At 39.6% G+C, this 13,013-nt stretch overlaps 1 long non-coding RNA gene across 2 annotated transcripts; it reads right to left on the bottom strand.

The window, feature by feature from the left end:
- Positions 1 to 5,480: 5,480 nt before the first annotated feature.
- On the bottom strand, positions 5,481 to 6,242 carry LOC117817888. Of its 2 annotated transcripts, XR_004632253.1 has the most exons (5): positions 6,102 to 6,242; positions 5,966 to 6,030; positions 5,788 to 5,842; positions 5,576 to 5,697; positions 5,481 to 5,503 (listed from the first exon to the last, which is right to left on the bottom strand). It is a non-coding gene; the product is annotated as an uncharacterized LOC117817888 (long non-coding RNA). The 2 variants fall into 2 exon arrangements; XR_004632252.1 differs by having other exon boundaries at positions 5,576 to 5,842.
- Positions 6,243 to 13,013: the final 6,771 nt, after the last annotated feature.

The following is a 13,013-nucleotide window of genomic DNA, read 5'->3' as shown; positions in this document are numbered from 1 at the left end:
GTGTTAGGTGTTAATGTCTGATACCGCCGTCTAAAACGGTTAGGGGAAAAAAACACTGGAAGAACGAACAACAAGTGTAACCTTAAAAGCACCAATAAGACAGAAAATAGACAGGTATGTTACGCAAAACGTACCTGTTTCTCGATGTTGATATGTCTCCCTTCGCGGTTTTATCGACCTACTGGTTTCTACGCTAACTGGTTTCCATGATCCAGCTGTGTTGTATTTACTTACAGACAGGCGCTGTGTTCTGCTTCAGACACAAGATTCGCCACACATTTACAAACATATTAACAGAAGTTCTTGGGTCTCATCTCACATCTACTGAAGCAACAATGGTCGGATCAGTGAGCAGTGCATCACAGCTACCCACGAAAGTCATTAAATATGTAAAAATAAAGTATTTTCAAACTTAAACAGAGTTGGATTCGTTCCCACGAGAGCAAAATATGATTAAGTCAAGAGACCGCTACCTAAGCTCGTGAGCCACGAAGCTCACATTAATTAAGTGATTCTGACAGGTATCAATCAACTACGTCATCATCCAGGTCACAGCCAGGGAACATGTTAGTCTGTGTTCACCTGAAACAACTGGTTTCCTTGAGTTCATATCAGGAAATACTGGACCATGTTTAGCGAAAGTTTCCTCCAAACTTCGGCCTTATTAACCTCTGAACTGCAGCACACTACTACACCTTACTCTGTCACAGGTAAATACTTTATAACGGTGACCATCTAACCCACAGAACTCGGTTAAAATACACCTTTAGACGGTTTACGTGGAGCCGTGGGAACACAGTGCAGGAGGAGTTTTCAAGTCGTGTCTCGGTTAGAGTCTACTGCAGGAAGAATAACTCCGGTGAAGGAATCACAGGATCACAGACATCTACAAAAATATATGCAAAGACGAACAAAAACACAGACTCGATCTTACGCGAACAAAATTCACGAGTCCAAAAGTCTCATTCCACAAACATAACCACTATGCCACGAACTCTACTGAAATGATATAGCTCTGTCACTGAAATATTATACACGCTCACGTGGGGTAACATTTTGGTCTATGCTCGTCTAAAACAACAGGTTACTCTGTGTCTGTGTGAGGAAATACCTCAATATATTTAGTAAGGTGTTTGTAGGTAGAGATGCTTTATTAGCTGCTGCCTTACAGCACACTTCAGAACTACACATATTCACAAAGGCAAACAGTGACGAACATCAGGTAAAGTGTTACCTGGCGTGGAGTTCAATAATGTTTTAAATAGTGATTATAAAATACATTGCGGAGCAACACTGTCCTTTGTCTTTTCTTAGCTGTATTTTTGTAGATGTCTGTGATCTTGTGATTCCTTCACCCGAGTTATTCTTCCTGCAGTAGACTCTAACTGAGACACGACTTGAAAACTCCTCCTGCACTGTGTTCCCACGGCTCCACGTAAACCGTCTAAAGGTGTATTTTAACCGAGTTCTGTGGGTTAGATGGTCACCGTTATAAAGTATTTACCTGTGACAAAGTAAGGTGTAGTAGTGTGCTGCAGTTCAGAGGTTAATGAGGCCGTAGTTTGGAGGAAACTTTCGCTAAACATGGTCCAGTATTTCCTGATATGAACTCAAGGAAACCAGTTGTTTCAGGTGAACACAGACTAACATGTTCCCTGGCTGTTACCTGGATGATGACGTAGTTGATTGATACCTGTCAGAATCACTGAATCAATGTGAGCTTTGTGGCTCACGAGCTTAGGTAGCGGTCTCTTGACTTAATCATATTTTGCTCTCGTGGGAACGAATCCAACTCCGTTTAAGTTTGAAAATACTTTATTTTTACATATTTAATGACTTTCGTGGGTAGCTGTGATGCACTGCTCACTGATCCGACCATTGTTGCTGCAGTAGATGTGAGATGAGACCCGAGAACTTCTGTTAATATGTTTGTAAATGTGTGGCGAACCTTTTGTCTGAAGCAGAACACAGCGCCTGTCTGTAAGTAAATACAACACAGCTGGATCACGGAAACCAGTTAGCGTAGAAACCAGTAGGGCGATAACAGCGGCAACAACTTGTTGGGGCGGAAGTTGTCACACCGTCTCTCTGAGTGAGACTGACCAATCAGGAGGCTTCTTGCATCCCCCAAGGGAGGTCCCGCCCATGACAGTTATGTAGAAACCCTTTTTTACAGTCTATGGTAGAAACGCAAATGCAAAAACTGGAAACGCAAACGCAAAAACTGGAAACGCAAACGCAAAAACTGGAAACGCAAACGCAAAAACTGGAAACGCAAACGAATCTGTGGTTCGTGAGAATAATAATTTTGTTTGTAACAAAAAAAGAGTGGATTTATAAAGATACATTTTTAATCACAAATATATTTCCTTTATTCATAGCATTATTTCATATTTTTCAAATCATAATTTTGTTTGCAAAATTGTTTTTTGTTCTCAAATCCATTATTTTTGATTGCATATTAAAGACACAATATTCTCTCCATAATAATTCTCCAGCTGAGCAACCATCGCCATATCTTCAGCCCGTGTTAGAGGTTTTTGAAATGAAGAATGATACGTATCATTTGAAATGTTCTCCCTGTTTCCCACTCTGCCCAAACATACAAAAATTCACTGTCACCTGAGAAAGTGTGTTGAGCTACGTAACATTTGTTTTATTCCAGATTAACATTTCAAACTAAGTTGTCTGTGTTTGGAGTAACTCGGTTGCTGTTTTAATTCCATGGTACAGTTTTTAGAGATTTCAAGTAATGGTTTCTAAATAAACATAATGTAACCAAATGTACACCTATGTATTCTTGAATGCACTCATGTATTTTGAAAAAAATGTTTTGAGATTTTATAAGAATTACTTTGAAAACTTAAGTATTTTTAAAAGCAAGTACTCCCGGACTTTAACTCAAGTAATAATCTGACAGAACAACTTTCACTTGTTTTGAAGTAATATTTGACCTGGGGTCCGTTTCACAAAGCAGGTTTAGTGAATACTCTGAGTTTGTTAACCCTGAAATGAGGGAAACTCTGTTTTCCGTTTCACAAAGGGAGGTAACTCAAACCAGAGAAAGAGGAGAGGCACCCTACTGCAGGCAAGATGGCGCCGCCACAACATCCACACCGGAAGTCCACACCGGAAGTCCACACCGGAAGTCCACACCGGAAGTCCATACCGGAAGTCCATACCGGAAGTCCATACCGGAAGTCCATACCGGAAGTCCATACCGGAAGTCCATACCGGAAGTCCATACCGGAAGTGATTCTTTAACCCCCTCTCTACCCAATGCCGGATGCTTCGAACTGGAAGTTTCTTCTTCGTGTAGCGTATTGATTGCATTAGTCTGTCGCTGCTAAATCAATTAGCAGAAAGCTAATTGTGATAGAGAGAGTGAGTGAGAGAGATCCCGCTGTGTATGAAGAACAGAATAATGTAGAGTGTTAGTGTGTGTGGGGGGAGGGGATGAGAAGGAAAAGACTGTAAGTAAGAGGGAAAATACACTCAAGCTGTACACAGAGATCTATATTCACCACAAAAACAACAGAGGCTCCCCAGGATTGTGTACTGTACATCTATCATCAGTGGCTGACAGTGGTGCCTCAAGTTGAAATATTTTAGTCCTAATATTTTATGTTGATTTGGAGTTTGTAATAGCAAAAGTGCATTGTTCTTTTTCAAGTACAACATTATCAATACAAAAGGGTTAAGACATCATACATATAACATTAAAAGAACATAAAATAAAGTATAATTCTACATTTCAAGTAGGGGTTGGATGGAAAGAAACAGTAGCTATGTATACATTTGCAGTTTTTCTAGTCATTCTAATTGAAGGTTCCAACTTCAATGTTTTCATGGACGCCAAATAAAGTGATCTTGTTAAGACATTGGTGTACATGCATCAAGCATTCAATCTGAATAAAACTGTTTGACAAGCTCAGAGTGTTTACGCCCATCTAATGTCTCAAAATAGAAGGAGAAACCATTCCCTCCGTTTGTTCTTGTGGTTAATGAACACCCCTGTCACTGTGTCATTGTAACGTGTTACAAATTATGTTAAAAAAGAAACAGTCACCACACACCTCTACATTTTCCTCCTCCACTCGCCCCTGCACCATAGATAACATTCTGCTCTTCTCTCGTGACTGTGGATCTACTCTGGATCTGTATTTCATTCATTCATTAATCTATACATGTGATCACATAGGCAGACAGCATGCAAGGTAATTTGGAACAAACACTACAGCAAACTGTACTGAGGTACAGTCAGGCTAACACAACATAAAATAACATATGACCCAGACAAAACAAGAGAGGCATATGCAGATGTCATCACGGCAGCATCATAATCAGCTTTAAGTATTTCAACACACACTCGGAACAAAAGGCTGTGCATGGTTGAGACGTTAACACTATAACTTAGTGATTCGTGCAGGCTTCTAAGTAACTTGAATTCTCAACAGCCTATACACTTTTGGAGTCAATCAACAAATCAATAATACTGATACGATGAAAATGTAAGTGCAAAAAAGTTCATAGAATTACGCGTAAACCTACGTGTTTTTGAAGGCTTTTATTTTGCGTTCACGTTCCTGTTTTTCAAGGCTTTTATTTTTGTAACTTCCGGTTTGGACTTCCGGTGTGGGTGTTATTGCAACGTTTTTAGCTTTGTAACTTCCGGTATGGACATCCGGTATGGACTTCCGGTGTGGATGTTGTGGCGGCGCCATCTTGCCTGCAGTAGGGTACTCTTGGAGAAGAGGGGTAACTCTAGCCTGTTTCACAGAGGGAGGTAACTCAAACTCTCGGTCAGTTACCGTAGTAACAGACTCTATGAACCTAATCTGGTCGGGACCAGGTTTTTCTCAATGAACCTGATGTTTCTCTCAGTCTCCGCCCCCTTTCAGCCACACACGGTATTTGATTTCCTCATTCATTCAGTCGGCAGGCGAGTGTTGGCGTAGCGTATTTCTGCCGTCTGTTATTTAAATAATAATTCAAAAATCAATCAGTAGGCCTATATTAGGTGCCAACTTTTTTCACTAAAATGGCATGTCCTTTTGTTAATGATCCCGTGGATGAAGGTGCAGCATTATTGCGCAGAGAATTAAATATTCGTCGGGAGATGATAATCAGACCGCGCATAGATGTTTTAGCATTTCTGGACAATTATCTTTTTGAGCGGTACCGTTTCACTTCACAGTCGGTCATCTCCATACACAACCTAATCCGTCCGTACATTTGCAACATTACCCACCATAGTCGTGCTCTTACATCCCAGCAGATATTGTGTGTTGCTCTGCGTTTTTTTGCAAATGGGAGTTTTTTGTATAATGTTGGAGATGCAGGGCACTTACGTAAGGCCACTGTATGCAGGACGGCAGAGCAGTCAGAGACACCACCCGCATCCACTTCAAAGATTAAGACAATATCATCACCACTACCACCACCAACACAGCAGCAGTCAAATAAAGACATAATACAAATTTCATTTAGTCTTCTTTATTCCCTACAAAATACAAGAGATAGTTTAGTTAATGTTCCTGTAGTTAACATAATTCACCTGTGACCATGCACCCACCTCTAACTTGTGCTCTAGTAATTCAATTTCGAGATCTACCCATCTCATCTGGCGGTCCAAGAACTGCATTTCTTTGTCGGTTTTTTCAACAGAAATATTTTATAGATGTCTTTCACGGGTAACTGGGAATACATAAGGAGGACATTAAATTATACAGTTGCACATGAATTCCACAGAATGAACGTCTGGTGTTTACTGAACATCCATCTCACTGTCAATCTGTGCAGTTGAAGTTGAGGGACCCTCCTGCTGCTTCCCAGCCATGCCCTGTTAAAAAGGATGAGAATGTGTTAATACTTCAGTGTAGGCTAAATGTCACACTCTATTTTACACCATAATGTTAAGAAATGTGAATGGGAAGAGAACTAGCAATAACATATCAAATGTTACCTCTACAGGCCTTTCTGGTTCCCCCCTGTGAAGGCAGCAGACAAAGTCTCCTCGCACTCTTCATCCTAGATGAGTGATATGTCTCAGTATACTTAAACCACCATTTGGCAAAATCTTTGGAGTATTGCCTACTTACAGTTACAAGGTCTGTTGTGGCGTGAGGGGGCTCCACCAGGCAGATAGCACCATCAGAATATGTTGGGAGAAAAAAAAAAAAAATGAAGGGAAATAAATATTTATATGAATAGGCTTAAAAAAAAGATATATAGGTCTAGGAACATTACATGTTATGAAGGCACTTGTGTCTTGGGGGGTGGGCTCAGAGGATGAGCTCCCTCCAGGGATTCCCTCAGTCGCATGGCCTTCCAAAATTCTGGCTCAGGGCCAGCGCCTCTGCCTCCGTTAGAGGTGGCGGTGCTCGGCCGCCACCCGTTTTACGGGCATCTGCTTTCTTTCTGTTGGCTGAGTAGAAGTCTGTGTTAGTTTAAATAGGCTTAATTATTTAACAGAACATGATATATATGAAAATACATGCATGTGTGTGAAAACAGCATTATGTTGGGGATAAAACAACTGCACAGTCAAACAGCCACTTAATATTTACTTTACGATGTAAAACATGATCAAAATGAGGTACCCCCATGATATTATGCCGAGGTCTTACCGGTTTGAACAATGTTTTTATATTTCCATCTTAAGCTGCAGCCAGGTGCGCTTCTCCCCCGCGTGATTGCACCTAAATGAAATAAATTAATAGGCTACCATTCAAGTTTCCCCCTGTGATTGCAAAGGACTACATTTAAACGTACGCATTGACCCGAGCCGCAATGTTCTCCCATGCCGTCTCCCTCTGTTTGGCACCTGCAGCGGTGTTGCTTTTTTAAAAAAAAAACATGCTCAAACTCGCCATATGAGCGAATAAGGATGTCCAGTTCCAGTGGGGTGAAAAATGCCGCCCTCTTCTTCTCCTTTGCCATGGTGACTCGTCGAATCGGGGTTCCATTGATGCTGTCTTTTTAAAGTTGTGGTGCACGCACTTAACCCCAGGTGAAACTACTCCAAGTTGATTTAACTAACTCAAATCAGCTGTTGTGGAACCGAAAACACAGAGGCTGTTTCCGAAACGGCCTGCTACATACTACTTACTAATGTAGTAGGCAGTAGGTATTGCCTACTACATACTGCGTTTGAATTTAGTATGTAGTATGACTGTTCTGTCCGATCTGTCATGCAGCATGCTGAGCCAGACTTCGCTGGATTTCCGGTTTCGGAAAGCGGAAGTAAACAACGGCGAAGCCGATAAAAAAAAAGCTTATTTAGCATCCATTTATGATTTAAAAAGTTAGGAAGTGGTTTATATGTAATTTGATAACTTTCACAGCACCCAAAAACGGATTTCCTCCCGTCAAAAAATGAGGAAAAAGAAAAAGCAGAACGAGCGCTGTGCATTATGGGAAACAGTACGCGAGGAAGACTGGTCCGATGCACACTGAGATATTTTCCCGAATCAGTAGACATCCGGGGAGTTTTGGCTTACTGCAGATTTTGCTCTTGTTCACATACTACTTACTACATACTGAATTTTGGACATATCAGTACGTACTGCTAGTATAGTAGGCGATTTCGGAAACAGCCAGAGTTTCCTATCTCAGAGTAGATCAACTAGAGTTCAGGGTTAGACTCAGAGTTTTATTGAACCTGCTTTGTGAAACGGATCCCTGGAGGATCTATACTTTGACTTAAGTAATGAAGCTGTGTACTTTGTCCACCACTGTGAAGCATGGACCTACAACAACAGCCTGTGTTACTGTTTTGCTTTTTAGGTTAAAGAAAAATATCAAGGTAAACAAAAAGCAAAACAAAAACAATAAACAAACAAACAAACCATTATAAAACAATCCCTACCCTGTCACTGCCAATGATGACGTGAAATACTTTCCCCAGTCCCATTAAAGACCTAGTTGTACCACCGTTAGAGAGAGATGATGAAGCTGCATCTGAATCGTGGTTTTAAAGGTTGTGTACAGATTTCAGAAAGGGTCCCCAAATTTCAATGAACTGTGCATTTGAATGTTGGAGTGAGAATCTTATTTTCTCTAGCCTTAAGCAAACCATAATATCTGCCAACCATTGTGCATGTGTGGGTGGGCTAGCATTTCTCAATCTGAGCAGCATGGCACACCTGGCCAGAAGGGAAGCAAAGGCCAGGGTGTGCTATTTTTGCTCCTCTATTCTCTTTAATAAAATTGCACATTTTATAATATTATTATTAAATACACAATGCGTGTGGATGACCTTTCTGCACCATTCCTTAATTTTCTGTCCTACAGAACAAAAGCCATCACCTGTTCAACATGCAACATGCAGACACAACCTCTAATTAATAACACTAGAAATGTCAACCAAGATTATATCATGGGTTTTTTTCTCCTGTTGCTAAATAAACTGCTGCATGCTTTAGGGCATTGCCACACCTCTTAAATTACATACTTGGAGCACAGGTGTATTAGGCTGAACCCAGGTAAAAGTCTTTCATAAGTCAGAGGAGCAGAAACAAGCAGAGATCTAGCCATGTCTGACAAAATGGACTACAGTGATGGAGCTGAGAGCTTGCATAAGAAGAGGAGAGTGACCCAAGAGTACCAGCGAACACTTCGTTTAGACACAGAGGAGCCACAGAAGATTCTCCATGTTATTGGCACCTGTCTGAAGGCCACCCTGAACAGGTAAATGTGGACTCTGAGTTCTTTTCATGGGGTGTGTCAGTGTTTGCAGGTTGTTTTTTTTTCCTGGGTCAGGTGTGTTGCCAAAAATGTAATTGTCATGTGCCTGTGAACTACAGAAGTGGAGAGTCCTTACCCTCTTCCTGGGAAAAGACGAACACACATGAGAAGTTGACTGACTTCCACCTGTGTGAGGGTGGAGTCCCCGTCCTTCTCTGTAGCCTCTTCTGTCCTATCAACAAAACCCTCAATGCATTAATAAATTATCTTTTGCTGAGCCGCGTTTTGGGACATGCATGTAATCATGGCTCCTGTGTGAGGTTATCAGAACTGGGTCATATAAATGGCCCAATTTAATTAATTCGGACAATATGTATGATAGTTAAGGAATCAATTGTGTCGATACTTTTTAGGAAGCAGATTTCCCACAAGTTATTTTAATGTATTCAAGTCTTAGAATTAGATGAGTAATGATAAAAGTAAGCAAAGTCCTGGTCATTTAAAGTGGGTTAAGTGTACAAGTGGTTTCACAATGTGTTTGGTGTCACACCATCCTTCATTTTGGCCCATTGAAGCCAAAAAACTGCTGTGATGGGCGTTGACGTTTTTGTTCTGGTGCAGCCAAAGTGTGTGAGATGAGATATGGCTATCAGAGCTGAGAGACTGACATCAGACACTTTCCACTAACCAAAGCCCACATTTAACCCACTGATAAAACATTGAAGATCCCTTGTGGTGGGTACAGTCCACAGCAGAACAGACAATGGTGTTTATTTGAAGCCGACTCTCACGGCTGTGGAAAGTTTAATGACTCTTGTGTGAGTGTTTATTCAGTTTTATCATGTCCTTCCTTCTCTGCTCTGCTAATTCAGTACAGAATGGCTGCATTTGTCAATAAATGTGTTAATACATCTTCTTTTTATGTTCAAATTTAAAACAAAAATCTTTGGATGTATTTTAATTATATAGTTTGACCCTTGACCCATCTGTTAACATGGTGAAAGGGGTTTATTACTGCTGCCAGTCAGCAGGGGGAGCTCTTTGGCTCCACGGTGAGTTAACTCTAATGTCATCCATTTTAATATGCAGTGTATGGTTCATGCGTGCAGCCTATTCTCTATGAGCCTATTACAGGAGTTTTGTGAAATTGTGAAACAGCTTTAGTTTCTCAGATCCCACTGACTGGCTTCAGGCTATGGCGTGATATGAGAAGAGGTGATATGTTTGCTGCTTTAAGCTTGCATTTGGCAATTTCTCTTGGGTATCAGAATCAGAAATACTTTATTTATCTGGGGGGAACTACAGTATGCTCTTAAACAGTATGCTCTTAAACAGTGTGTAAGAAAGTCAAATTATTAATAGAAAGAAGGAATAAAATAAGAAATAAATATGAAAAATGTGAAAAATATGAAAAATATAAAAATATGAAAAATATAAAAATATGAAAAATATAAAAATATAAAAAATTAAGATTAAATAAAAATAAAGTATGTACATAAGTGCAGAATAGTTAGAATTAGTTATGTAAAAAAGCACTGGGAATGAATGTGATACATAAGGATGTGTAAGTGGTAAGTCTCGTTATCTGTTATGTCTCAAACTCGAGGTATAGGATTTTATGTCAGGGGACTTATCAAAAATAAAGGTTGAAATGTTCTCAATATTAATGTATACAAAAGAAATGATAATTTGACTTTCAACAATATCAAAAAATAAAATTAACCCAAATGAATAATACAAATTAATACAAATTACAAAAATAAGTAATTAAGATTGAAACAGGCTATTTCTCTTTCAAAATATTAAAACGTCACTCTAATTTTTACTGTTATTTAGTGTGAGAGTTCTAATGTGTGTTGTCAAAATCCAAATTATTATAACCATGGGCTTGAAAATTCACTGATGTCACCTCATTCACAGTAAGTCGAGTGACACACAAGTCAAACACAATTACACAACAAAATGCAAATTGCAAGGTAAAAAAAGAGGAAGTTGCAAAAATGCAAAAGCAATGGAAAAAAATAAGAAAATCCCACCAAACACATAATAAAGTAAAGACATTCACTTAAAACAGTTGCAGAATGATACACAGTGGCCTGTTGCATGATTTTTAATTGAACATACAGTTGTGCTCATAAGCTTACATACCCTTCTTTCTTTCTCCCGACTTTTGAATCCCAAATTTGCATGCCTCAAAGTGACCCAAAAGTCCCCAATAGTTGCACATGCACCAGGCCTGGCGAAAATTTCGACATTTTGGTGGTCACGTGAAAAAAATCCCAAAAATGGCTAAACAGCTTGCAGAATTTGTGATTTTTTTGGCCATTTTTCAGAGAATATCAATGATATGAGAAAATCTCATTTTTCACTCATGGTTAGTGGTTGGGTGAAGCCATTTATTGTCAAACAACTGTGTTAACATCATAATGACAACAGAAACTACCCAAGAAATCATAAATTCTGCCAGGGTATTTAAACTTATGAGCACAACTGTAGTTTGGAAGACTATTGATCTTTAAAGAATGATAAAGGTTGCTCCATGAATCAGGAGCAGAAAGGGCAGATTTAATTTTGATCCTAACTATTCTGCGGTTCTGTATTTACTTTATTTTATTCTATTCTAATTAATTATTTTATTTTATTTTATTTTATTTTATTTTATTTTATTTTATTCAGATTCATATCTTATTTATTCCTGCTTCTATTAATATTTTGACTTTCCTACATACCGTTTATAAGAGCTCTGTAATGACCAAATTTCCCTCCCCGCGATAAATAAAGTAACTTATTCTGATTCTGAATTTCCAAATTCAGAGAAATAAAAACAGTTTCGGTTGATGGTGTCATTTCCCATCTTACATTAAAGGTGACATATCATGCAAAATTGACTTTTTAATGGTTCTTTACCTGAAATATGTGTCCCTGGCATGTCTACAAACCCCCCGAGAATGAAAAAAATCCATTCTGCCCCTGTTTTGATTTCTTCACCTTTCTGTAAATGTGTGTGAAACGAGCTGTTTCAGACTTCCGTGTTTTTGTTACGTAACAACAACATCCGGTCTGTCACGGAGTCAGAGCTCGGAGCTTGTTCAGCCCATAGACTGTATAAAATAATACTGAATCCCTCACCCGTTTTTCATTACCTGCACAAATGTGTGCTAACAAGGAGCTTAGGAGGGAGGCATGCTAGTTGTAGGCTGTCTTAATAAACACAAAGGTCGGTTTTACTCCCCACGTCTACAGATTTGAAGATCTAGTGGATGATTTTTATTTACCATGGATAAGTGCTAGCGCTAGTTAGCATAGCTACATAGCTACATGTCGTAGCTGTAGCTGTGTAGCAAGAAACACGTCGACATACTGACAAATAAAACAACAAGAAACAGAATCTGTGACCAATCCTTCAGAAAAGGTCCCGCTGCCTTTCTGGCAGAGGTCGGTTTTACTCCCCACGTCTGCAGATTTGAAGATCTAGTGGATGATTTTTATTTATCATGGATAAGTGCTAGCGCTAATTAGCATAGCCACATAGCTACATGTTCATAGCTGTAGCTGTAGCTGTGTACCAAGACACACGTCGACATACTGACAAAAAAAACAACAAGAAACACTAAATCTGTGACCAATCGTTCATAAAAGGTCCTGCTGCCTTTCTGGCAGAGGTCGGTTTTACTCCCCATGTCTGCAGATTTGAAGATCTAGTGGAGGATTTTTATTTATCATGGATAAGTGCTAGCGCTAGTTAGCATAGCCACATAGCTACATGTTCGTAGCTGTGTGCCAAGACACACGTCTACATACTGATAAATAAAACAACAAGAAACACTAAATCTATGACCAATCGTTCAGAAAGGTCCTGCTACTTGCGCCTCTCCGTCAGGATCAGATTCTGGATCAGATTCAGAGGGTTGAAGTAACGAGATCTCTGAGCAGCCGTGTATATTCAGCCAACATGTAAACATTAGATCAACGTGCTGGAGAGCCGAGGCACATCCACTTCCGGAGGGGGCGTGGTCAGAGGGAAAACAGAGTGTTCTGATGAGGACTGAAGAAGAGGGATTTTCAGGCATGCCAAAATCTGATGTGTGTTTTTTTGAGCATAAACTTTAAAGACATGTTTTGGGGACCTCTTAGACCAATATATATTGATGAAAAAAGCGTGATATGTCACCTTTAACCCTGGTATTCGGAGCAGCAACATTTTATACAGTGTATGAGCAGGAAGTGAAAAGGAGTATGTTTGACACCACTGTCTGTTGCAAAATGAGGTTACATCATATTATAGTTTACTCATTCCTAAATGTAGTAAGGCAACGGAAATAAAA

This window comes from Notolabrus celidotus, chromosome 1 (assembly GCF_009762535.1).
Source record: "Notolabrus celidotus isolate fNotCel1 chromosome 1, fNotCel1.pri, whole genome shotgun sequence".
In the NCBI taxonomy this organism is placed as follows: Eukaryota; Metazoa; Chordata; class Actinopteri; order Labriformes; family Labridae; genus Notolabrus; species Notolabrus celidotus.
Note: the sequence above shows the minus strand (reverse complement) of the source record. Positions and strands in the feature narration are given on the sequence as shown.